Below are 25,994 nucleotides of genomic sequence, written 5' to 3'. Positions count from 1 at the left end.
AAGGCCAGTATTGTCCTCATATCAAAATCAGATAGCTATCACAAGAACAAAAATACTATAGACTAATATGTCTTGAGAATACAGATATAAAAATCCTCAACAAAACACTAATAAGTTGAATCAAACAATATATAAAAAGGATTATCCACCATGAACAACTGGGGTTTACCCAAGGAATGCAAGGTTGGTTCAACATACAAAAATTGGTCAATGTAATACCAGACATTAATAAAATAAAGGAAAAAACCACATGCTCATCTTAATAGATGCAGAAAAAGAATCTGACCACAAGAACACTCTTTATGAGAAAAGTACTCAATAAAATAAAAATTGAAAGGAATTTCCTCAACCTAATAAAGACCATCTACAAAAGTCCACAGCTAACAACACACTTAATGGTGAAAAACTGAAAGCTTCCCTCATAAGATCAGGAACAAGACAAGGATATCCATCTTTGCCAGAACAATTCAGCACTATACTAGAGGTCATAAGCATGGAAATTACACAAGAAACAGAAATAACAGTTATCCAGAATAAAAAAGAAGAAGTAAAATTGTCCATATATACAGATGACATAATCTTATACAGTACATAGAAATCCTCAGTAATCCACTAAATAACTATTACAGCTACTAAATTCCATGCTCATGGATTGGAAGACTTAATATTGTTAAAATGCCAATAATCCCAAACTGGTCTACACATTCAGCACAATCCCTATCAAACAGGGATTTGTAGAAATTGAAAAGCTAATCTTAAAAATAATATGAAAATTCAAGTAACCAGAAATAGCCAAAACAACCTTAAATAAGAACAAAGTTGGACGACTCACACTTTCAAATCTTAAAACTTAACACAAAGCTCCCTTAATCAAGACTGTGTGGTTCTGTCATAAAGAGAGATATATAGGTCAATGGGATAGAATTAAGAGTCCAGAAATAAACCCATATTTTACGGTCAACTGATTTTCAACAAAGGAGCTAAGACCGTTCAATGAAGAAATGGTCTTTTCAACAAATGGCGCTAGGACAACTGAATAGCCACATGCAGAAGAATAAAGTGAAACTTCTCCTTCACAACATACATAAAAATTAACTCAAAATGTATCAAATACCTAAATTTAAGAGCTAAAACTATAAAACCCTTAGAATAAAATACAGATACGAAACTTTGTGACCTGAAATTAGGCAATGTTGTCTTAAATAAGACACCTAAAGTACAAATGACAAAAGAAAAAATAGATAAGCTGGACATCAAAATTAAAACCTTTTGTGCTTCAGAAGACACTATCAAGAAAGTGAAAAGACAATTCACAGTTGGAGAGGACATACTTGAAAATTATATCTCTTGATAAGGGACTAGTAAACAATATATCAAGAACTCTTACAAATCAACAATTTTTTTAAAAATCCAATTTTAAAATGGCCAAAGAATTTGAATAGACACTGCTCCAAAGAAGATACTCTGGCCAGGTAGCTCAGTTGGTTAGAGCATCATCCTGATATGCCAAGGTTTCGGGTTTGATTCCCAGTCAGGGCACATACAACAATCAACCAGTGAATGCATAAATAAGTGGAACAACAACCCTCTCCCTGCCCTCCTCCATTCCTCTCTATCTCTCTAAAATCAATTTAAAAAATTTTTTTAAAGGAGATATACAAATGGCCAATAAGTACACAAAAATACGCTCAACAGCATCTGTCATTAGGGAAATGCTAATCAATAACACAACGAGATACTACTTCACACCCACTAGGATGCCTGGCATCAAAAATAAATAAATGACAAGTGTTGGTGAAGATGTAAAGAAATTGGAACCCTCTTACATTTTGGTGGGAATGTGAAATGGTGCAGCCTCTGTGGAAAACAGTTTGCCAGTTATTCAAAAGGTTAAGCATAGAATTACAATATGGCCCAGTAATTCCACTACTATATATATACCCCAAAGAACTAAAAGCACATATACATTCAAAAAAAAAAAAAAAAAAACCAAAACACTTGTACATGACTGCCCTGGCCTGGTAGTTCAGCTGACTACAGTATTGTTCCATACACCAAATCGTTGGGGGTTCAATCCCTAGACAGGGCACATGCTAGACTGCAGTTCAATCCCTGGTTGGGGTGCACCAGGAGGCCAATCGATGTTTCTCTCTCATATTGATGTCTGTCTGTCTCTCTCTCTCCCCTTCCCTCATCTCTCTCTAAAATCTGTAAATATATCCTCAGGTGAGGATTTAAAAAAAAAAAAACTTGTACATGACTATTCATGGCACATTATTCATAATAGCCAAAAGAAGTGGAAACAATCCAAACGTCTTCTTATTGATGAATGGATAAAATGTGATGTACCCGTACAATGGAATATCATTCACCCATAAAAAAGAGTGAACTACTGGCACATGCTACAACACCAATGAATCTTGAAAATATTATACTAAGGAATTTTTATTATTCCACTCATATTTATGATTCCATTCATATGAAATGTTCATAATAGTCGGATTCCTAGAGATAGAAAGTAGATTAATGCTTGTCAGGCACCGAAGGAAGGGAAGAATGAGGAGTTACTGTTAACAGTATGAGGTTTGTTTTTTTTTTCTACTTATTTATGCATTTATTGGTTGATTCTTGAATGTGCCCTGACAGGATCAAACCCACAACCTTGGTGTATCAGGATAACATTCTAACCAACTGAGCTACTTGGCCAGGGCTTATTTAGTACATTGTAAAATAGCATTCCAAAAATTATTATATGCAGAGAGCAGTCCTTTTCTAATCCTTTATGTCCATATAGTCCCATGGATATCAATATTAAAGTGTTTACTGGCATGATTTTAATGTGAATCCTTTATGGTCCTGTGAGGTTATGACATAAGTGCTTTTATGTGGAACAGGTAATTCTCATTTCTAGTTGCTTGGCTCTTTCTCTTCCACATTGAGTACAGTATCCACAATTATTCCTATGTCCTGCAGTGACCAGCCAGCCTCCCTCCACTTCCAGAAGCCTTCTGTTTTCAGCATCCAGTCAAATAGAGCCTGTGAACTGCCAGATTTAGAAAAACCTTCTGAGGACCCTCCCACTTGGACACCAGAGAGCAACAGTAACTACTTCTTCAGCTGCTTCAGGAGGTTCTTCAGGTAAATCTGGACCCTCCTCTGGCACCAGCTGTGTGGTGAGACTTTGGTTGAAGGCGTAGGCAAGTTCCATCTCTGCTGCTTTTCTGTTTGATGTTTCAAAAGATGTCTGACTCTCATTTTCAACCACCAATCTACATCACCCCCAAATTTATGGTCATTGCTTAACTTCCAGGTTCCACCCATCATTCAATAAAAGTGCTCTCTCAGTTTTTTCAATTTTACTTCCCGGTGAGGTTTTAGAATATTCTGTATGTATCTCCTGGCCTTTCCCCCTGTGCTCCTTGTTATTTTTTCTCACAAGTTTTTGCCCTTTCTCATTCTCCTCTTCTACTTTCAGGTACACTGGGGAAGATTTCAATGAGTTAAGCCATCAGGTAGTCACAGAAATAATTAAAATCAGAAGAGCAAGCAGTAAGAAATTCAGCCACACAGCAAAATTAGCTTTAATTCCTAGGCCCAGGATCCCACACCAGAGTTCCAGACACAAAGGGTAGAGCGCGGAGCGGAAAAAAACGCCAACAACCCCATAGAATTCCATTGTGGTGGAAGGCCCAATGAGGTTTATTTTTAAGGTGATAAAAATGATCTTGAATTAGGTAGTGATGATTGCACAACCTTGTTATAATGCCAAAAGCATTAAATCACAAACTTTAAAGGGTAAATATTATGGCAGGTAAATTATATTCTAAAAGTTTTAAGTAAATTGAATTTTAAAATGAATAAAAATAAAATCAAAGCATTTTTAGAAAAAAATAGGGAGTGTCTATCAGCAGCTGACCTGCAATAAAAGAATGTCTAAAGAAGGTTCTCCAGGCAGAAGGTAAAGGACCCCAGAATGAAGCTCAAAAATGTTAGAGAAAACAATGAAAAGCAAAACACGAATAAAAATGTGAATAAAGCTAAATGGACACTGACAGCATGTGAAATAACAGTTAATATTAATATCGTTTACTTGAGTTTTAAAAGGACATGTAGAATTAAAATACACAACAACAAGCACATATAAATCTGGAGAGCTTGAATCTCGAGTATTCTAAGAAACTATGATCTCTGCGTGGCCCAGGAGGAAGGTATAACTGCAATATCTGGAGACATTAATAACACATTATCTAATTTACATGGTTACCACACACACAAAAAAAAATAGAATATAATCTCCAATGTCCTAGAGAGAAGAGTAGAATAATTTTTTTAAATCATGATAATAGTTTAAAATAATACAAGAGAGAAAAATAAACATAAAATGTGGAATAAGAGAAATAGAGTGGTGGGCAAAGGTAGGCTTACAGTTATAATACAATACAAATAAATAACATAAGAATTAACTGTTTCGTGTATACACAACTGTAAACCGACTTTTGCCCACCCCTGTATATAATAAGATTGTGAATTTAAACTCAACTAGATCAGTAATACATTCAATGTAAATGAGGTGAATGTTCATTTTAGAAGACAAAGATATCAGACTGGATTAAAAAAGTCTGATTGCATAATCTTTGCAAGAGACATATCTAAAGTATAAGAATAAGGTTGGAAGTAAAATGATAAAAAACAATCATGCAAACATGAGCCTAAAGAAATCTGGAATGGTTATATTAGCATCAGACATGTTATACCACAAAGGCGAAGATTTATTACAAGAGATAAAAAGAACCACTCATAATAATTAAACACCCAATTCATCTGGAAGAAACAATTTTAAATTTGCCTACCACTAAACACATGGTCTCAAAGTTTATAAACACAATAAAAATTGACAGAACTACAGAGAAATAAGATAAATCCATAATAATAATGAAACTGAGTAATTATCTTAGTAATGGATATAACAACCAGACAAAAAAAATAGGAGTAAGAAAACAGAAGATGTGAGTAATATGTTTATCAAGTCAGCTGATGATATAGAACATTGAACCTAATTCTTTTCAAGCACACAGGAACATTTGAGGAAACTTATAGTCCATATTCTGGGGTATAAGGCATATCAGCAAGTTTCAAAGGATTAAAATCATAAAGAGCAAGAAATCTGGGCAAGGCAATCATGCTGGAGAAGAGTAAAATAATAGAAAATACGCAGATTTGAAAATTTAAAAATATTCTTCTAAGTGACCTACAAATCAAAGAAAAATTCATAATGGAAATTAAAAATTACATTGTCATCGTCTACTTGGGCTGCTGTAATAAGATATCACAAACGGCTTAAACAACAGACATTTATTTCCTGCAGTTCTGCAGGCTGGGAAGTCCGAGATCCGGGTGCCAGCATTGTCAGGCTCTGGGGAGGGGCCACTTCCTGGCTTGGAGATGACTCTCTTCTTGCTGCATCCTCACATGGCAGAGAGCGAGAGCAAGAAAGAGAGAGAGAGAGAGAGAGAGAGAGAGAGAGAGAGGAAGCAAGCTCTCTGGTCTCTTCTTATAAGTCACTAATCCCATCATACGGACCTCACACTCATGACCTCATCTGAACCTAATTATTTCCTGAAGGTCTCATCTCCAAGGACCATCAATCACATTGGGGAATAGGGCTTCAGCATACGACTTGTGGGGGGGGGGGGTCACAATTCAGTGTATAGCATACAGTAAACAATAATGAGAAACCTCGTATCAAACTCTGTATAATGCACTTAAAGCATTATTTATAAAGAAATATTTCACCTTAAATGCACATAGTAAAAGAGAAAAGCTGCAAATTAGCAAATTAAGTGTTCATCTCATATTAGAGAGAGAACAGCTCTCTAATTATGGGCCAATTTCATTCACAGGCCTGTATGCAAAAATCCCAAACAAAATATTAGTTATCAGAATTTAATCAATATATCACAGGAATAAGCTAACATGAACAAGTTAATTATACAATATAGTGGTCATCTGTGGATGACAGAATTAAAGATTTTTCTTTTTTTTATGATAATCTTTACTTTAAAAATTTTCTAAATAAGCACTCATTTTATGAAACAAAAAATGTATTTTTAAATTAATAATATTCTGCTGATTTCTAATCTCTATGAAGTCATCTACTTAAGAATGGCGAGAAGAAAAAACAAGGGCTAGCCACTAAGTAGCCATTTCATCTCAGTAATCATAGGCTACAAGACCTTACATGTCTCAGTGTCCCTATTTGGTTAAGAACAAAGAAAAAGTGGATAGGAGAAGAAAAGGATTTACAAAGGTAGGGACGTGATAATAGCAATTCATAGGCTTTTTGCCCAGACATTAAGGGAGCAATCTCATACACAAACATGTCTATAAATAGAATCCATACTGCACTTTAATGAATAATTTAAAAGCACTTTGCAAACAGGGTTAAGAAAACAGAAACCTATATGCTCAAAAATCAATAGTTCTGTCCTATCCCAACATGGTGAATTACAGAAACAGATGTTGAGTTTTATATTATTTTTTAGAAACACTGAAAGCTGAATGGTTAAGTATCAAAAAGCTAAAAAACATGTACAAACCCTGACCTAACAGTTCTGCCTTTAGAAATTTATCCTTCAGAGATCATTGTGATACACACAATGCTTTTTGTATAGAATATTTATTAAAGCATTATTTATGATGGTAAATACTTTATTTTTTTAATAAAAAAATTGTATTGACTTAGAAGCACTCAGAATGTCAACAAAACAGCTGCAACTTTTTTTTTGCAATTACAGAGTGATATTCAGTTAACAGAACAACGATTATTTCATATAAGCTGCACCACAAACAACTGAAAATGAAAAACTACCATCCCCATATATAACTAAGTTGTGCTGTGCACCAACAAGAACCTGCTTTAAACTTCCATGACAGTTTACAACCTCCATACTGTACGGGCAAGGTTAGTGGCTATTGAAAATACCACCAAGACAGGGCTATCTAAAGACGCATTTGGTAGTATGTTAACTATACAAAAAAACATCATAGACTATACAGTTTAAAAACAAATCTTACCCAGCTTTACATTTTTTTTTTTTTTTTAAGGAGTGAGTTGTGTACAGGAGGGTTAAATGCTTTATAGACAAGAGAAAAAAAACTGCTAGAACCAACTTATTCATCATCATCATCTTCCTCATCTCCTTCATCATCATCTTCTTCATCTTTCTCCTCATCATCATTCTTTTCATCTTCCTCATCTTCCTCCTCTTCCCCCTTTTTCTTGCTTTCTTCAGCCTTGACAACTCCTTTTGTTGTGGCATCAGGCTTTCCTTTAGCTCAGTATGCAGCAATATCCTTTCTGTATTTCTACTTTACCTTAGCAGCCTTCTTTTTATAAGGCTGCTTGTCACCTGCAGCAGTGTTATTCCACATCTCTCCTAGCTTCTTCGCAGCATCACCAATGGATAGGCCAGGACACTCTCCTTTGATTTTTGGGCAATACTCAGAACAAAACAAGAAGGCCGAAGGAGGTCTCTTGGGTGCACTGGGATCCTTGAACTTCTTTTTTATTTCCCTGTTAGGAGGAATACAAGGTTTTGTTTCTCTATCGTAACGGGCCTTCTCCGCCTTTGCCATGTCTTCAATTTTTCCTTTCTCTTCAGCAGACATGGTCTTCCACCTCTCTGAGCACTTCTTAGAAAACTCTGAGAAGCTGACTGAAGCATCTGGGTGCTTCTTCTTGTGCTCCTCCCAGCAAGTTTGCACAAAGAAAGCATATGGTGACATTTGCCTCTCAGCTTCTTAGGATCTCCTTTGCCCATGTTTAATTACTTTTCCTCAGCGAGCACAGATTTGCCCAATGCTCATCAGGCTTTCACTTGCCCCAGCGTTGTCTCAATGGAGCTCAATGTACTGCAATGGCTCTGATGATAAATATTTTAAAGCAGCATAAGTATCCAGCTATAGGAAAGTGGTTCAATCAATAGGGAAACCCATTGGAATAGTATATAGCTATTTAAAACCATATTTTAAAAGAATATGATATGATACAGGAAATGCTCATTATCTAGTACAAAGGGAAGAAGTTGTTCATAAAACACATTATGGAATGAATCCCAACTTTTAGAATATGCATACCATATATACATAAAAGTACAAAAAGAAGTATTAGCTATCTTTGTGTGGTAAGATTATGGATAATGTTCATTTTGTTTTTTATACTTTCACTTGCTCCAATATTTCAACACAAAACATTTGTATTAATTTTATAAATAGAAAAAGGGGTTTTAAAAATATTAAAAAACTGACTACCTCTAATAAACTCAAACACACCCTTCATCAACCCAAACCCATTTCTAGTGAGAGTACAGATCTTACACGTTAGTTTTCTATAGATGTATGACAAGCTATCACAAACTTAGTAACTTGAAACAATATATATATTTATTATCTCACAGTTTCTGTGGGTCAGAAGACTAAGCAGGTTTAACTGAGTCCTCTGCTTAGGGTTTCACAAGGCTGAATCAAGCTGTTGGCCAGGCAATGTTCTCATCTGACAGCTCAACTATAGGAGAATCCACTTCTAAGTTCACTCAAGCTATTGACAGATGTTGTTTCCTTGCTATAGGACTGAAGACCCCTGCTTCCTACTGGCTGTCCCTGCTGGCCAACCACAGCTCCTGGAGGCCACCTGCAGTTCTTGCCATGTGGGCTTCCCCAACTTTAACTCAATCCAGCAAAGAGAGTCTCTAAATAAGTTTCTAGTAAGATAGAATTGTATATAATGCAATATAATCATGGAAGTGACATGTCATCACTTTTGCCATATTCTATTAGAAGCAAGTCACAGGTCCCACTTCAATGGGAGTGGATTATATAAGAGCATGAATACTAAGAGGTGGGGATCATGATGGGGCCACTTTCATAGAGCCTGTCCACTATATCCCATACAGAGCCCAAGCAAAGAAAGGAAGTTTATGCTTGGAGCTGAACTCTTCTGATCAATAACCACCCCTAAACACAACTGACCCTTGCTCTCTACACTGCTGAGGCAGTAGAGTACTTAAGAATTGAAGGGAGAGTTCAGCATGGGTCAGAGTTAACACAGAGAATTTCAGCAGGTCCTGTGCCAGCCTTGAAAAATGGTTACAATTTAGATCAATGGGAAGGAGTGAGAAAGGGAGACTTCCTCTGCAATAAGAAGTAGTAGAAAGACAGACATTCGCAAGGTGGGTTCCGGACAGAGTAAGTAGGAACACAAACCAAAATGACACCTAATTTCACATTCTAATTGGTCCCTTGATGAAGAACACACCTGCAATACCTTTGATCAAGACTTAGAGAGGAACACTGTGTGAGTTTTGGCTAACTCTGCAGCACTGACATCAATTAGCCTCCACAATGTGGTAAGTATTACTAATATTTACCAGTATCCAGTCGTCCTAAACTTCCAGGATATGACTTCCCTACCCCATTTGAAACTAGATGTGGCCAAAATGACTCTTTCTGGATAATAAAATGTGAGCAGAATGAACCAGCAACCCTTATAAAGTAATTAATTACTGGTGCAAGAGTCTCCATGCTCTAAAAGGGCCCAGATCTAGGACATTTAAGAAGCAATTTGCCAAACTTCCCGGGGAAAAAAATCCCTTCTTCTCAAAAACAATTACAGAAATAAGGAAGCATCACCTTGATACCAAATCTGAAAAAGAGTAATACAAGAAACAATTATTATTGGTTAATATTTCTAATGAGCATATGTACCCAAATCCTAAATGAAATATTACTATATTGGATCCCATAATAATTATTAAATGTAGTACATCATGACAACGTACAATTTATCCCAAGAAATCAATGATGGTTTGAAATTAAAAGATTAAAATGCATAATCTCAGTCACAGTTTAAAGAGAAAAAGCAACATAATATCATCTAATAGGTACAGAAAATGATTTGATAACATTCAAAATCTAGTAATAATTTTTTTAAAGATTTTACTTATTTTCAGAGAGAGGAGAAAGGAGGGAGAAAAGAGGGAGAGAAACATCGATTGGTCACCTCTCACAAACCCCCAATTGGGAGCCTGGCCCGCAACCCAGGCATTTGCCCTTTTGGTTCGCAGGCTGGCATCCAATCACTGAGCCACACCAGCCAGGGTTCTAGTAATGACTTCAAAAAACATTTTATCAAACTATTGGTAGATGAGACCATCTTTAACCATAAAAGGAATCTACAAAAACAAAAACAAAAAACAGCAAACTTCACATTTAAAGCTTTAAAAGCATTCCCTTTAAAGTTAAAAACAATATTAGGATAGCCTTTTCATAACTTTGTCTAGTGATCCAAACAAAGGAAATAAGACAAAAACAAATAAAATATTTAAAGACTAGGAAAGAAGAAATAAAATTATCATTTACATGGATAAATTAGAAACAGATCTACACATTTGTGAAATCTGGTATATTTCAAAGGCAGCATTGCTGAGGAAAGGATGGTACTCAAAAAATGTTACTAGAAAAATACTAAAATTATGTTTCTATCTCCCACCTTACACAAAAATAAGTTCAAAGCAGAATATTAAAAGCAAATACTCAAAAATTTTTAAAGAGAGGGATATCTTATGACCTTGTTGTAACAAAGAATATCTTAAATAAGACTTAATAACCATAAACCATAAGGAAAATATTGATAAATTTGACTGCTTAAAATTAAACACCTATTCATCAAAACAGCATTTTAAAAAGATTAAAATAGGGCACAAATAAAATCCAGAATATATAAAGAACTTCTAAAAAACTATTGAAAGGACAACCCAGGCAACAAGTAGACAAAATATATGAATACAACTTACAGAAGAGGAAACCTAAATGGATAAGAGGTTCTCAAACACAGTAGTAATCAAGGAATTACAAATTAAAACAGTGAGATATTTCATATCTACCAGACTGACAACAATGAAAACATCTGAACATATAAAAGATTAGTGAGGATGTGAAGAAACAAACCCTTGAAAAGTATTTTAACAACAGCTCTGAGGTTGGAATTGGGCCTACCCTATGACTCCACAATCCCACGACCAGCTCCACTCTCTCCTGAGTGCCCAGCACAGAGGAAAGGTAGGCCAGTGGGACGTGAAATTAGCAGGGGATAGGGGAAGATACTCAGCAGGTTGCTAGGAGAAAGACCTCAAGTGAGACACAAGTCAGGTAAGATAATATCAGACGCCATGCTCACCTGGGCAACCTCCTCCCAAACAGCAGCTGAATCGGTCTGTCTTCTACAGCCAATCTGACTATATTATTTCCTCCTCAAACTTCACTAGCTAAAACTTCCTAGAGCAGAATCCCAACTTGTATCAGTTTCCTGTGGCTGCTCTGACAAATTTCCATAAATTTAGTGGCTTAATACAACACAAATTAATTGCTTTACAGTTCCAGAGATCAGCTCTGAAGTAAGATGTGGTTCTCACTGAGCTGGAATCAAGGAGTAAGGAGGGCTGTGTTCCTTCCTGGAGGCTCTGGGAAAGAATCCATTCTCTTGCCTTTTCCAGCCTTTCCTGCATTCCTTGGCCCATGAACCCTTCTATTTTCAAAGCCAGAAATGATGGGTAATTTTCCTCATTTCACATCACTATGACACTGACTCCTCTGCCTACTTCTTCCACATTTAAGGACCCTTGTGATTACTTTGGGCCCACCCAGGTAATCCAAGATAATATCCTTATTTTAAAATTAGCTGATTAGCAACAACCTTCATTCCATCTGCTACCTTAAATCCTCTTTGCCAGGTAATATAACAGATTCATAGGTTCTATAGATTAGAATGTAGGCAGCTTTAGAAGGGCATTATTTTGTCTACCACACAATCTCTTCTCAACTCTCCGCCTACACGCACACCTCTAGCGGAGTCCCAACCCTTTCAAAATACCCCCAATGCCTCCAGCCTCAGCACCACCACATACCCTGTTGTCCTGTTACACCAGCCTTCTTGTCTTTTTTGAATTGATTTATACCCGTCCATGCCCAAACAATTACAATTCATCCTCCGGAGCTCAGCCCAAAGGCTACATCCTCTTTGAAGCCTTCTCTGATCCCTAGCCTAAATGAATCATCCCCCTTTCAATACGCTAACCCAGCTTTCTGTATATCCCAATTGCAGCTGTTTACATGTCTTCCTCAGTCCAAAGTGGTGAGTCCTTCAATTATAAGAACTCTGTCTCGTTTCCCTCTGGGTTCCCAGATCAGATCACAGGGCCTGACAAAGAGCAGGCACTCAAAGAGTATTGCGGAAGCTTAGAGGAGGCAGAAGAAAGCTGCCCTGGATTTCCCTCAATATAACAGATGCAAAGAGTACTCTGGGTTAAGTGCACAACCGATAGGGCCAAAGAACTAGTTAAAATGCTCATAACAAAAACACCTCAACAATCCACTGCTTAGTTTGATGCACAATTTATTATCATATGGAAGGATCTCTGTACCACAAGTAACACCCATTATTTTCTATTGCTAATCTGTGGGGCAATTCTAAAGACACAGGTAAAATTAACCTCAAGAGAAATAAAGGATTTATCTAAATTATTTACAAAGATGTTCTCCAAATTATAGGAGAGAGAGAGAGTAGATGTCGCTCCAGCACAGCAGGAATGCCTGGAAACTGCCCAGCCGCCCCACCACATAATCAGAGAGTTCTGATCCCTCCCCAGGAAGGGTGGGAAGCACCATACCAGTGAGGTGAGGGATGCTACAACCAACTCTGCTTAAGCAAAAACAAATTGCCTGTATGTACAAATATCTGTATATGTTATAATAAAGGTACATTTTTAAGGGAACGGTTTTTAATCAAACAGAGTCTTATTTAATTTCAATGATCTGCCACTTGATGTCCATAGCTAGCAACAAAATTCCCATCTGGGGAGGAAACTGAGAAAGGGAATGGAACTGTTGAGTCTGCACAATTAACCACTATTTAAAAAAAGAGACAATTATATGGCTTGAGTTTTTTAAATGCATGCTTCCTTTCAGATTCAATAAATTTCCCATCTGACTTTCCTTTAAGAGTGTGAATTCTGAAATTCACTTTAAAACGTATTCCAAAAAGCACTCTCACACTGGAAAGAAAATTTGAAGATGAAAAAAAAAACGCTGACACATATTCAGCACCATGGACAGTGGGCCCAGACTTGCCTGTCCAGTCTTTGCCATGAGGACTAAGAATATCAGAGCTGCCCCAAAATACATAGTATGCATCCTAATGTTTGAGTTCGGTGGTCATTCTAATACATGAGCAGGTGTTTTTCTTGGTAACAGCACAAAGGACCAGCTTTCTTCACCAAAGGGAAGAACCAAAATCTGATTCAGTTATCAGCTTTACAATAAAGCCCTGAGATTTCTGAGAAATTAGGAATGACTTTGCCACTGACACATGGCGATGAGTCCAGAAATTGGCTACAGGTCAAGGAACTGAAATTGCTGAAACTAAAACACAGCCTCCAGTCCTGAGTAGCTAAACTGTTTCAAGGACCTCATGGGACTTTTGCAAATATAAATGCAGCATGCTCTGAGCCTCCCTCTAACAACAGGGAAAGAGAGAGCTTCTTTTAAAACATCTAACAAAATGAATAAGTGTTGAAATTTTCTCATAAATACAAAAAAAGTAACCATAAAGCTGTATGTTTCTCTAAATCCGAGTATTAATAATGACATCTGAAAAAGTGATCTTCTGAGGTCCAATAACACCAGTAATCAGCACCACCTGTGGCAACACCAGTCACAAAGCCCCGGATTCTAAACAGAGGATACCCAGTCTTTTCAGTTATAAAGACTCCTTTTACCATCAAACCTTTTTATAACTTTGTAATATTGAGTATTAACTAAGAAAATACATAAAGTTGCGCACAGTTAAAACACATGTAATGAACTTGCACTGTATAAACAGCATCTACATACAAGGGAAAGACAACAGCACTCAAAAGTGACTGACATCAGTTGGTCAGTGACTACATTTAGAGTTGAAGACCCCTTGGTTTCCAAGCTTTCTGCAAGTCTGAAAACACCATCCAAAACTACTCCAGCTCCTCTGATGTGAGAATCAGTGAGGTCTTTTTGGGATCTTGCCAACAATCCTGCCAGAGGGCCACGTCCTTCAGCCTCCTGAACCAAAATGCGCCTCTCTGAAACACTTTAAGATTATAAGCCGTACCTGAGTGCGAGGAGGCTGGAAATCAGCTGTCTTCAACAGGGAAGCTCCCCTGCACACTTCTTTGGTTCCCACATCTAAGCCAAGTTCAAAGGACAGAAAAAGGGGCAACAGTCATCCCTGTGCCAGAGGAATGACTGGTTGGAACTGGAAGGCCTGTGTGCTACCCAGGCTCGTCCCTACGGTCTCTGGTCACGGCCTGCTTGCCCTCGTATTCCCTTTGATGAATCACACACCATAAATCCTCATCAACCCAGAGAGCGCGCTGTCAGCTCACAGGCAGGGCAAACAGGCCCTGAAGTCTATGCCGCCTTGAAGGGAAGGCAGAAGGAAGGTAACCAACCCTACACACAAGACTGAGACCTGACTTCTTGTAAACTTTTACGTGTGTTGTGTGAGTAACATACTCCGGGGTAGAAAGAGAAAAATCAGAAAAGCCACAGGGCAAAAAAGAAATAACAAACTCACTGAACACTACTTGTAGAGCAAAACACTTGTGGGAACCATAAGAAACACATTTTGACCCACTCGCAATTACAAGATAATACAGTGACCAAAAGCAGAGGAACGTGCACCGGCTCCCAGGTAACCTGTTCCTCGCTTTGGCGCAGGGTCCACGGAGCGACGCAGACACCCCAGGTGAGGGGGCAGCTGCGGTGTTTGGGGGAGGGGACACGAAGGGCACCGCGTGGGTCCGGCTCTCCCGCGTCGCGCTCAGCACCTGCGCGTCTGCGGCAGCTCCCGCGTCCCGCCGCACAGGGCGCCGCGGATGCTGCCCCCACAATCTTTCTCACTCGTATGCGAGCAAGTTTCAGTCGTTTGAAACTTAAGCCTCCTAAAGCCCAGAACAAGATCGTGGCAGCTGTTCACCCACAAGCGAGCCCGTCCAGCCGTTACTGAAGGCGGTGTCTCGCCAACAACTTCTGAGGGAGTGGGGGAAGGGGAGATCGGCAGCATCTCGTCACGCGAGTCCCAAATACCCACGTCCCCGCCCGGCCCCCGGCCCGCTCCAGCTCCTCAGAGAGGTGGCCTGCAGGACGCTAACTCGGAGGGTGGCGGGGAAGGGGGTGACCGGGACCCGATCCGCCCGCCCACCCGCGCTGCAGCTGCCGCACAAGTTGGCCGGAGCGAGTCGGGCCTCCGCTCTCCCCCTCTCTCGGGTTCGGTCGCCCGAGACGTGCGCCTCCGCCCGCAAGCACGCGGCCAAAGTTGGCGGCCGTCGGAGGTCGCCGCCCTGGTCACGGCCTCCCGACAACCACCCGGCCCGGACCAGGGGCCAGACCCGGGTTTGACACCCGGACCCCGATCCCGGGCCGCACCCCGATTCCCGGCCCGGACCCCAGCTCCACCTGTGGACCCCGCCCCCGGCCCCGCCCGTGCCCACTCACTCACCGAGAGCGTGCCCGCGGGCCGGCCCCCGGGAAGCCTGGCCGGGATCGGGGGTGGGGACGGGGTGATCCAAGCGGTGGCGGAGGAGCCTGAGGCGACTGAATCTGAGGAGTCTGAAGATACCGAAGCGACTCAGGCGATAGAGGCGACTGAGACGCCGGTAGCGGTTCCTAGCGCTCCAGCCGAGGCGCTGCGCGCGGCGCGATCCCGCCCCCTCTGTACGGATGACCAATCCCGAGCCGCGCGCCGCCGCTGGCCCCGCCCCCGCCCAAGTGTAGAATCCCGCGAAAGCGGGCGCCTTCACCCAATCGAACGGCCGAACGGCGAACGGACGACCAATCAGAGTCCGTGAAGCTCTCCCGAAAGAAACCAACAGCGTCGCAGGGGCGAGGGCTGAACCGGGCCAATAGCGATGGGTAAGTACGAAAAGTTGGGGTGGGCAGGAGGCGGGGTCTTGGGCGGGTTTGTCACCGGCCAGGGGCGGGCCATTGGGTGGGGGCGGGGCCAGAGTAGGGGCGGGGCTATAAATAGGAGTTGAGAGAGATCTTGCGCGGACCGTTTACTGGCAGGGGCGGGGCTTGAAACGGGGCAGGGGGCGGAACCACAGGTAGGGTGGAGCCGGGGCGGGTCCCTGGCCAGTGCGAGGCCTGGGAGGTCCCAGCGTCCGAAGTGCGGAGTGGGCCTGTTCTCTCCCAGAGCGAGCGTCCGCTGCCTCGTATTCCACGGGCCAGGGTCCTTCGGTGATTAGTAAAGCAGACAATCGTCCTAGTCTCTGGGCCTGTTGCCGAGACACCGCCGAGTCCCCCACAGACGCCGCCCCCGCCCCTGCCCCTACTGGGATGGGTTCAGACGCCCACAACAAGCCCGATCCCCCCATCTGTCCCGGCTCCTCGGGAGATGTTCCCTTCTTCCGCGCCGCAGAATCTGTTTGTCCGGCAGTGTGCCCGTCTGCCCGAGGGGACGACCGGGACGCAGGTGGGCTTACGCATGGATGTTCGCAGGTGCCTGATCGGCACACCTGCGCACAGGTGACCCGAGGCCGGCTGAAAGCTGCATTATCCTCAGGAACAGAGCAAGGCCGGGTGTTTCGTATCTTTACCCTTTCTCCACACCTCCTGGGATGCTGTCTGCTGTTTCCGGTCATTTTCGTGGCTCTGAACCCTCGTGTCCCATCTGTGAATGGTGGCTTATTCTCAGCAAGGATTATTTCTTCAGCGTAGCATTCACGACATGAGTCATGTGACCTGACATGAGTCAGGTCACAGGCACCGCGGTAGCCTCAGACCCCTGGGAATCACCAGGGGCCTGGGTAGCCGGCCAGGCGGAGTCCTGGGAAGTCTCCCTTGCTGGTCCCCGGAGCCCGGGGTAGTGCTCATCCTTGCTGGCTTCTTTCGCCTCGGAGCAAAGGGATGGGTCAGCTGACCGCCAGAGCAGGGCTTGGGGAGGCTCCTGGGAATGGCTGTGTCCTCCGCATGCGTCTCTGCTCAGGGTCCTATTGGCGCCACTTCCTCCTACAGCGGGACGGGAGGCATTTCCCAAGCCCCTCCTCTGTGAACCCTACTGCTTCGTGGGCGGTGAAGGGTGAAAATAGGCCACAGGAAGCCCACCCACTCAAAGGTTACAATTGCGACCTCTTTTTTGTGTGTGAGAGCATTAAAAATGCCCCAGTACTGAAGCCTCACCACCGGACGCCGGACACAAGGGACACCTGGCTGGCACCCAGAGGCAGACAAGGCTGGGCAACACCCAGAGAGAAAGTTCTGGAGGGTCCACACCAGAAGGGGTTGTTTATGGGGAAGGTCAGGAGGAGCTACCATGCTCATGTCTTCACATGTCACTTGTGTAAATCAAAGATACCTTTATAAAAGAAAGGACAGGCTGGAGGGTGAGAAGGGTCTGCGTGGGGTCACCTGGAAAGGCAGCAGCAGAGTTCATGAGGACTTCCTAAGACAGGGTCAGGAGCCCCTCCCAGCAGTGTGGGTGACCCCTGTCATGTTCAGAGCAGGGAGATGTGGTTTATTTGTGTGCTCTGGGGGTAAGAAGGGAAATGTAGCAGCAGAGGGAGGCAGAGGCCCTGGCTGGGTGGTCCCACGGTGGAGACACTGGGACATGACACTGGCAATTGAACAAGAAGGGATGATGGCAGCACGTCCAGAAGGACTTGGACCAGGAGACCAAGGTTGCAAGTATTTACAGCGTCCGGACTTCGCGGCGCTGTCAGCTTCAGTTTGACTCTGTGGGCAAACGGGCCAAAGGGACGCTGGGGGCCCCATTCCCAAGGCCAGAGTGCACCGCGGGGCACAAGCAGGGCACCCTCAGCCCTCCCCACCCCGCACCCCGCCTGCCCCAGCCTAGATTACAGGCTGCCAGCCTCCCACTTCCCCATCCTCTCCAGGAGCCGGAGGCCTCTCAGCTGCCTTCGTCGCCTCCTGAAAGACACAGTTAGTCATTAGGAAAGTAATGATAGTGTTTTGGGGACAGCATGTTGGACCCTAACAACTTTCAATTATTTCCAGTTCCTGGGAGGAAAAAGCAGCTCATCTCCTGCCTCCGCCCTTGACACACAAGACAATCCGTGTCTGCTGACATATTATCATAAATTAGCAGATCTCTGAAAGTCCAACTGCCGACCGGAGCAGCCCCCACCCCCACGCCACAGCAGCTGGGCGGGGCGGAGTTGGCCTGGGCTCGGCTCCGCCCCCTGAACAGGACCAGCCCGCCTCCAGGTCTCCACCACTGTGTTGCTAGGCTTCCTCTGCGTTAGCATCCTGAGTGTGCTTTCGCTGTTGTTACCGCGGTCTTTCCCGTGAGAAGTGCACCCAGGGACCCATGTTTATAAATAACTTCATGATGTCTTGTTGAGGGGAGCGGGAAAGGAAGGAGCCACATAATTATCATCTGCTTGGAATGATGTCAGATCAAACCCTGGCAAGTCTCATAGCACCGGCCTTCCTGATGGTCACACACATCCATGCCACCAGGGAGTGTGGCCACGTTATCACAGGCTAGAGCATCTGGAGGGGTGGGGACAAGAACCTTGTTCATTCCATATTAGATGGCTTCATAGGGCTGACAAGGCGAGGAGGGAGGTAGAATAGTTATGGGCAGAAACAGTCCCAGTGGTAATTAGCGTTAATGTCCTCCCAGGTGTGTAGATCTCCCCGCGGCTCCCTTGCACGTGGCACCAGGACCCCATCTGGAAGGACCCCTTCTCCTCTGCTATGGGGAGAGGCCTTCTGTGGAGTGCAGGGCGTCTAATGGCTTTTAGAAGGACCTCCTCCCAACCCCCTCACCCCGTTGTCATTACAACCACACTTATGCTCACCTAAACACAAGTTCGGGAATGGGGTGGGGGTGGAGGAGTTGTGCTAAAATCCCCTTCAGAAAACAATGAGGAAGAAGCCCTCTGCATAGGACCACCCCTAGAGTGTCACGGGCCTGCCCTCCCTCCCTGCACTGCCACCACTGTCCTCACAAAAAGCTGCCTGGGGAAGGCAGGGTCTGCTGAGCTCGGAGGTGATTCCGTGGCAGCTAGGGTGGTGCCATGAAAATCAGGAAGCAGGTACACAGGTCAGTGCCCAAAGGTTCCTGCCTGTGACATCAGAGTCAAAAGACAGCACCTGGCTTGTCTTACCTCGTTGCTGAAACATCCCATTGGGATTTTATTAGGCGGGGCAATCAAGGGGTCTCCTCTGATGCCTTCAATGCACCTCCTAAACAACTGTGGGCAGGTCCCAGAGGCAGCAAAGCAAGGGCCAATCAGGCCTCTAAGGTGCAGGCTCAGAAGATGCTGTTGCTGGCAATGGTCTGCATAAAAAGTGGTCAGCCTGGATGCAGCATCCAAGAGAGATGCACAAGAAGGAGGGCAGAGACAGAGAGACAGAAGGACAGAGAGAGGCAGAGAGACACTCAGAGACACAAAGAAAGACAAAGACAGTGAGAGACAGAGAAAAAAGAACAGAGACAGACAGACAGGAGGAGATTGAGAGACAAAGGAAAAGAAAAAACAGAAAGAGGAAAGGAGTGAACTGGATCAGCCGGCCCCAAACCCTCAAGTACTTGTCAGGCTCTGGACCGCTGTTTTAGCATCCTCTGGGCCTGGCCCGCTTTTATCTTTTTTTTCTTTTGTTTTGTTTTTTAATGCAAGGTTTCTAGTATTTTGTGTAAACAAGAGAGGTACTGACTTCTTTTTCCTCTCTGAAAAGCACCACCACATCTGCTCACATGTCACAGGAGCAGCAGTAACTTGGGTCATCCAGACTTTCCTTCTATTTTTAGAAGACTTTCAGGGTGAAAGTGGAAGCCAAAATCCCAGCCCTCCTCCATGTGCCTCAGCCATTACGGCTCTACATGAGAATTACTCTCTTTGTTTGAGTCACTCACGACCTTCCCACCCTCCCTCCCTCCACTGCAGGCAGCAGGTAGAGACTGGGAGGGAAGCACAAGACTTCTGACACCTGCAGGAAGAATGTGCACCCAGGTTGTGTGACTAAATGTGGGGCGCTGTGGATGCTCCTGCTTTGTCTATGTATATCTACCAGTCTAAATGGACTCTTATTCACTTGCTGCTTTTTTGATTAGGGTCATGTGAAATTTTTCTGTTGACATAAATAAGCATCTCTAGTCAGTACCAGTGAAGCTGATTTGATTAGTAGAACACTCTTGTAATAGAAAGAGGGTGAGGGGACAGGCTGGGCATAATCCTCCACACCTTTATTTACTTGAGAGTCCTGATTTCTTAGGATCCCATCTATGTCATCAGTTCCCAGTTGCACTGTCTTCCTACTTTATTGGACTTTGTGACTCCTGCTATCAAAGCCCTCTGATGAGAATCTTCAGGTGAAAATGCAAGAATGCAAATATTGAGAAATAAACCATTAAAATGGAAATTAAGGAGGAAAAACCCCTTTGCAGGGATCACAAACTGAGAATCTGTGAGCCAGGCCAGCCTATGTACCTTGACAGCCCCAGGCCAGCAGGAGCTAAGGAGTTTGCAAACCCATGAACAAAGGCAAGGCTATAAATCAAATCCTCAGAATATCTCAAGTGTGCTGCGTCAGGCACTCCCCAAGATGCGGAGCCAAGGAGCCCACACTAGGCCCTGTGGACACAGCCAGAGCAGCAGAAAAATTCTTCTAGCAGATGGAGTACAAAGGCGGGTGCTCTCCCTGCCCAAGCCTGGCACTCTGACACCTCAGGTCTGTTCCTCCTTTGTGCCTACCTTGGCTCACTCGTAGACAGTGGTCTCTCTCCCTGTCACTCTCATACCTCCTCAGCCCTTGTCAGCCAGGTGCCTCTTTTTTTCCATCTTTGTCATAGGTCCCAACTTAGCTACTAAGGATGGAGGAGAAAGAGGTTCTGCTTTTACATCCCTGAGTTCCAGTACCGCAGCCTCCAGGAGCTTCAGCTTGGTATTACCAGATCCACTGAGTCATAGATAGGGTGAGTGCAGTAGCAATGTAGCAATCCATCATACAAAGGAAAAAGCGCATTGGAGATCAGGTTTGAGCAGGATCTGAGGCACAGGAAAGTTCCCAGTGGTCTAGACTTCATGTCACCTACCTCCATTACACCAGTGCCTCTTCCTCCATTGATATCCCATGGCCTCATAGGGGTTCTCTATGGTAAATGATAGGTCAGGAAGGACCTTTAGCCTGAAACACAATATGTTCGCGCCAACCAGAAATGGACTACAGCTACATCACGATGCCCTCTGGGTGGCCCTAAAGGTGGTAACGGTCAATCCTCCAAGTATCAGAGTTGTGAGCACAACATTTAATTATTCCATTTACATGGAATGATACATGCCACAGGCAAGGATATTCACAGGCTCCAGGCAAGCAACCCAAATGATTTGGGCTGTTGATCAAAGACCTACAAGGAAAAGGGAGCAAGATTAAAATTGGAAAGAAGAAATTTGAGAGAAGAGGCATGTTGACAGCCCTGCAGAAAAAGGCTCAGTGCAGGAAGGTCTTTGTGCCTAATATTGTTCACTCTAGAAAGCACCTCCTCCAGAGGAAGTAACAAGTAGCTAGGTGGACAGCATAACTCATCAGTGGATACCAGTCAGCCCCTGTCCTCAGCTACTCCACTGCTTATGCCAGTGTCCCATGAACAAAGTGGCCACGAGAAAAGGGATGATGGCTATACAAGGCTCTGACGGAACGGCCTTCCCCTCATCAAATCTGATCTAATGAGTGCCACAGATGAGTGCCTAGCCTGCCAGCAGTGCAGACCAACACTGATATGGCACTATACTTCAGGGAGACCAGCCAATCTTTTGGAGACAGACAAATGACCTTGGATGAGAGAGTGATTTGCACTTAGAGCAATTTATATATACTTTTGTCCTAGCTTTACTTCCTTGTGCTAGGGGTCTTCCAGCACCCTGTCTATTGACATGCTGTCTATGGAAGATTAACGATGGCCACAAATTCTTTGATATTCTTCCTAGCAAAAGATAAAGTTCATGCTTCTCCTTGAAACTGGATGGGTTCTCTGGCCAAAAGAAAATGACAGGACAGGTGCTGTGCCAGTTTCTGGAGCTAGACTTTAAGTAGCTCCCTTTTCTCCTCTCCCAGAATACTTGCTCTGGAGGAAGCCAGCCAACATGTGAGAAGTCCAACTGCCCCGGGACTGCTATACTGTGAGTAGACCCAGGCTAGTCCCATGTAGAGGCTGAGTGGAAAGAGAGATACCCCTGCTGCCCCTGCAATTCCAGCCATTTCAGCCCACTGAAGAGGCCTTCAGATGGTTCCAGCATTAGTCACCCTATGGCTGCAACCATATGAGTGGCCAAAGTGAGATCCATTCCCCTTATCCTACCAACCCCCAGAATATTGGAAGATAATAATAAATCACTAAGTTTTTACATGATCTGTTATGCTGCATTAGATAACAAAACTATTTCACACAACACTGTCTCGCATGAGACCCACTTCAAAGTAAAGAAGGTACTGCCCTTACCAGTGTGGTTCTGCTGCTTGAGTGTCGACCTACAAAGCAAAAGATCACTGGTTTGATTCCTGGTCAGGGCACATTCTTCGGTTGTGAGTTCAGTCCCCTGCTGGGGCATGTACAAGAGGCAACCAATGATGTTTTTCTCCCTCATCTCCCCCTCTCTTTCTCCCTCCCTTCCACTCTCTCTAAAAACAAATAAAATCTTTTTTAAAAAGTGAAGAAGGTATGAAAATTGGCACATGACAATGGCATTCACTGGTATTATCATGTGCCCCATCACCCAGAAGCAGCCAGTCTGGAAAGATTGATGGAAAGGTTTGTTAGTGGCTCACTCAGGCACCAGCTCTGGGCCAGCACCCTGCAGGACTCATCACTGTCCTCCAGAACACGGGATTTGTGCTGGAACAGCAGTCAGTAAGTGGCACTTGGTCCCTAGTGCCTTGAATACATGCTCCAGGAACCAAAGCAGGCAGGCAAGTTTTGCCCTTCTTACCAATGCTCTTGGTGAACCACCTGCATGATTAGTGGCCCTCCACTGCAGTCTTAGGTGAGCATCCCTGATTCCCTGGTTAGGGGTAGGGAATGCTTCTGCCAGGGGTATAACTAGCCTGGAAGCCATAACTACCATCTGGCCACTTGGGGCTTTCATACCTGTGGACAAGTATGGACTTATTGGGTTGGTGGTAATCAACCCCAAATCCCCAGAGGAGCTAGATTTGCTGCTACTCGGTGGAGCCAGGGAGCAAGATATCTGGAACCAACAGATTCACTGGGGCTGTTGGTGTCTATGCCGAGTGATAACTATAAATGAGTAGTTGCAGCAGCCATGGTGCATCAAAGGCAAGGCAGCCAAGGGCTTGATTCCTTAGGGCAAACATCTCAGACTAGTGAAGTTCTGACTGAAGGAGACTGATCTGGAAGGGGATAGGCAGGAAATGATGAGTACCAGTTTCAGCACCGAGACAAGTTGTAGCAGCAGGGACCACAGCTTGGTTTGCTCAGCCTTTTTATAACTTTTTGGTAGATGTGACTAGACATCTTGAAGAATCATACTTCCCCTACCCTCTCAGAAAATAAGTAAGAGCATCTGTTCTCTGGTGTGATTGCAAGGGGCAGACTGTGTGGGCTCAGTTTGTGGATCACTTGGGGTTGGTGCAATTGCTTTGCTGTCTGGCCGGCTCAGCCCTGATAATACTGGCCTTGCTTCTGCGGTCACAAGGCTGGCTCGCCACTGTTGCCGCTGCAGCCACTACACATGATTGGATTCCTAGGCTGGCTGTTGCCAGTCCTTCATGCCATATGCAAACAACAACCAATGGCACCTTTCTCCAAGTTCATGACGGAGGCCTCTTGCCTGCCTTCCTGGGACTTTCTTGTTGTCTCTGAGGGGTGAAATGCATCAGGATTTGCCATTATGTGTGTATGTGCAACCTGAACTTATGAGAGCGTAAACACCTGCTGAGGCAAACTGACCAACAAGCCACAGGAGTTAACAGATCAGCTGTTCAGACAGGTCAGGGTCCAGGAGATCCACATGGCCTCTCTGTCAGTCTGTGATGCACAGGGACCTCTCTGATACTTGCTTTCCTGCCTTCCAGCCTCAGCCTCTTCCCTCACTCCTTCTCTGGAATCAAACTCCCAGGAAAAACTTAATACGTAAAACTGCCTCAGGCTCTATTTCGTAAGGAAACTGGGCTGAGAATAGACAACAACAATAATAAAAATTTTAACTACACAGCCTGGTTAAAATAAATTGGACTCAATAAAAGTGTCCAAAATAACTGATAAGTCAAAGCCACAGTCGTCATGGGAGCTGATGCTGGAGCAGTTCTCAGGGAACGAGGAACAGAGGCAGACCCTGCCGTGATGGCAGCTTGAGCTTTAACGTGCAGGTCAGATGAGAGATGTAGCTGTGTGCTTGCATGAGCTGGGACAGCTGCCTCCTATACAACACAGGGGTCCTTTAAGGTCCCTCCCCCCATGAAAAAAAGACTAGGAAAATTCTACCCACTGTGCCAAGAAACCAGCAGATCTATATCAAAATAAAAGACTCCCCCCAAAAAAGTTAAAATAAAAACTCTGACCACATGACATGTGACACTGTGATGTCTGAACTTCTACTCGTTCTTGGTGCATGGACCTCCAGCTAAGAAACTAAAATAAAAACTTGTATAAGTGATTGAAATCCTTGGTGCCTGGAGAGAAGAAAACATATATTTTCCTATAAAGACATTTCTACAACCTAGATGAGCTTACAATGAAGTATTCAAGCTGTACAAAGGGAAGAAACAGTGTGAGAGTGTCGACAGCTGTAAGAAGCAATGGGACTTGTATCCCCCAGAACTAAAGATAAACTAAAGAATGGAAACAATAATGAGATCAAAAGCAACATGAATTAAGAGAAAACAAAATGTGTAAAGAAGCAAATCATTTAGAAACTCTAGAAGTGAAAAACATAATTATAGAAATTAAAAAATTGAGGTAGAGGCTAAAAACAGATAAGGAAGAGTGAAAATGAGAGTCAACAAACTAGAATGTAGAGCAGAAAACATCACAGAAAGATTAAAAATGATTTATAATATGGGCCATAAAGAAACATGAAAAATAGAATAAGACGATCCAACTTAGGCAGACAGGAGAGAATGAGAAGGAGGCAATGCTCAAAGAGAGAATGACTAAGAATTTTCCAGAATGGAAACTGTCGTAGTTTTCTGGGGCCGTCATAACAAAGCACCACAGACAGGGTGACTCAAACAACAGACATTTATTGTCTCCTAGTGCTGGAAGCTGGAAGTCCAAGATCAAGGTGTTACAGGCTCATTCCTCCTGAGGCCTCTCTCCTTGGTATATAGACAGTGTCTTCTCCCTGTGTCCTCACACTGTTGTCCCTGTGTGTGTGTCTATGTCTTGATATCCTCTTCTTAAAAGTACTCCAGTCCTGTTGGATTAGGATCCACTCTGGTGACCTCACTTTACCTGAATCTCCTTCTTAAAGACCCTGTCTCTACATACAGTCACATTCTGAAGTGCTAGGGTGAAAACTCCAATACATGAATTTTGGGGGACATAGTTCAGCCCACAAGATAGATGCCTGAAGATTGAAAAACGGGGAAGCAGACTCTGAGACTTGAGCAAAATAAAAACAGAATTACCCAAAAGGAGAGAAACTAGAGAGAACAAGCTGATGTCTGAAAAGACCAGCAGATGATCAGCAGCAGCCATAGGTGTCAAGAAGGAACGAACCTCCCCGTCCAGGAAGGCTACATGCCAATGAGAAGGCATGCCCCCCCCGGACCACCTTTGGCAAGGTGGCTGGAGGCATTTCACACCAACAAAGCCTGCAATGATGCCCTATCTCCGAGGTGACACTAAGAGCCATAGCCCAGTAGAAGGGAGACTGAACCCAGAAGAAAGACATGGGACACAAGAAGCAGCGGTGAGCAGGTATAAA

The 25,994-nt window shown here is 43.7% G+C and overlaps 1 protein-coding gene and 2 pseudogenes across 17 annotated transcripts in view; all 3 read right to left on the bottom strand.

The window, feature by feature from the left end:
- PCBP3 (poly(rC) binding protein 3) overlaps nucleotides 1-15,784 on the bottom strand; it is a 203,939-nt gene extending 188,155 nt beyond the window's left edge. For all 17 annotated transcript variants that reach the window (XM_090272226.1, XM_090272318.1, XM_090272236.1 and 14 more), the window contains exon 1: nucleotides 15,587-15,784. The gene's annotated coding sequence lies outside the window, so the exon portion shown is untranslated. The remainder of the gene's footprint in view (nucleotides 1-15,586) is intronic.
- Nucleotides 2,908-3,676, bottom strand: LOC150020658 (UBX domain-containing protein 8-like; annotated as a pseudogene).
- On the bottom strand, nucleotides 7,171-7,820 carry LOC150020657 (high mobility group protein B1 pseudogene; annotated as a pseudogene).
- Nucleotides 15,785-25,994: the final 10,210 nt, after the last annotated feature.

This window comes from Furipterus horrens, unplaced genomic scaffold (genome assembly GCF_987537825.1).
Source record: "Furipterus horrens unplaced genomic scaffold, mFurHor1.1.pri manual_scaffold_1, whole genome shotgun sequence".
Lineage (NCBI taxonomy): Eukaryota > Metazoa > Chordata > Mammalia > Chiroptera > Furipteridae > Furipterus > Furipterus horrens.
The sequence above is the reverse complement of the archived record's forward strand: the minus strand, read 5'-3'. Positions and strand labels throughout refer to the sequence as shown.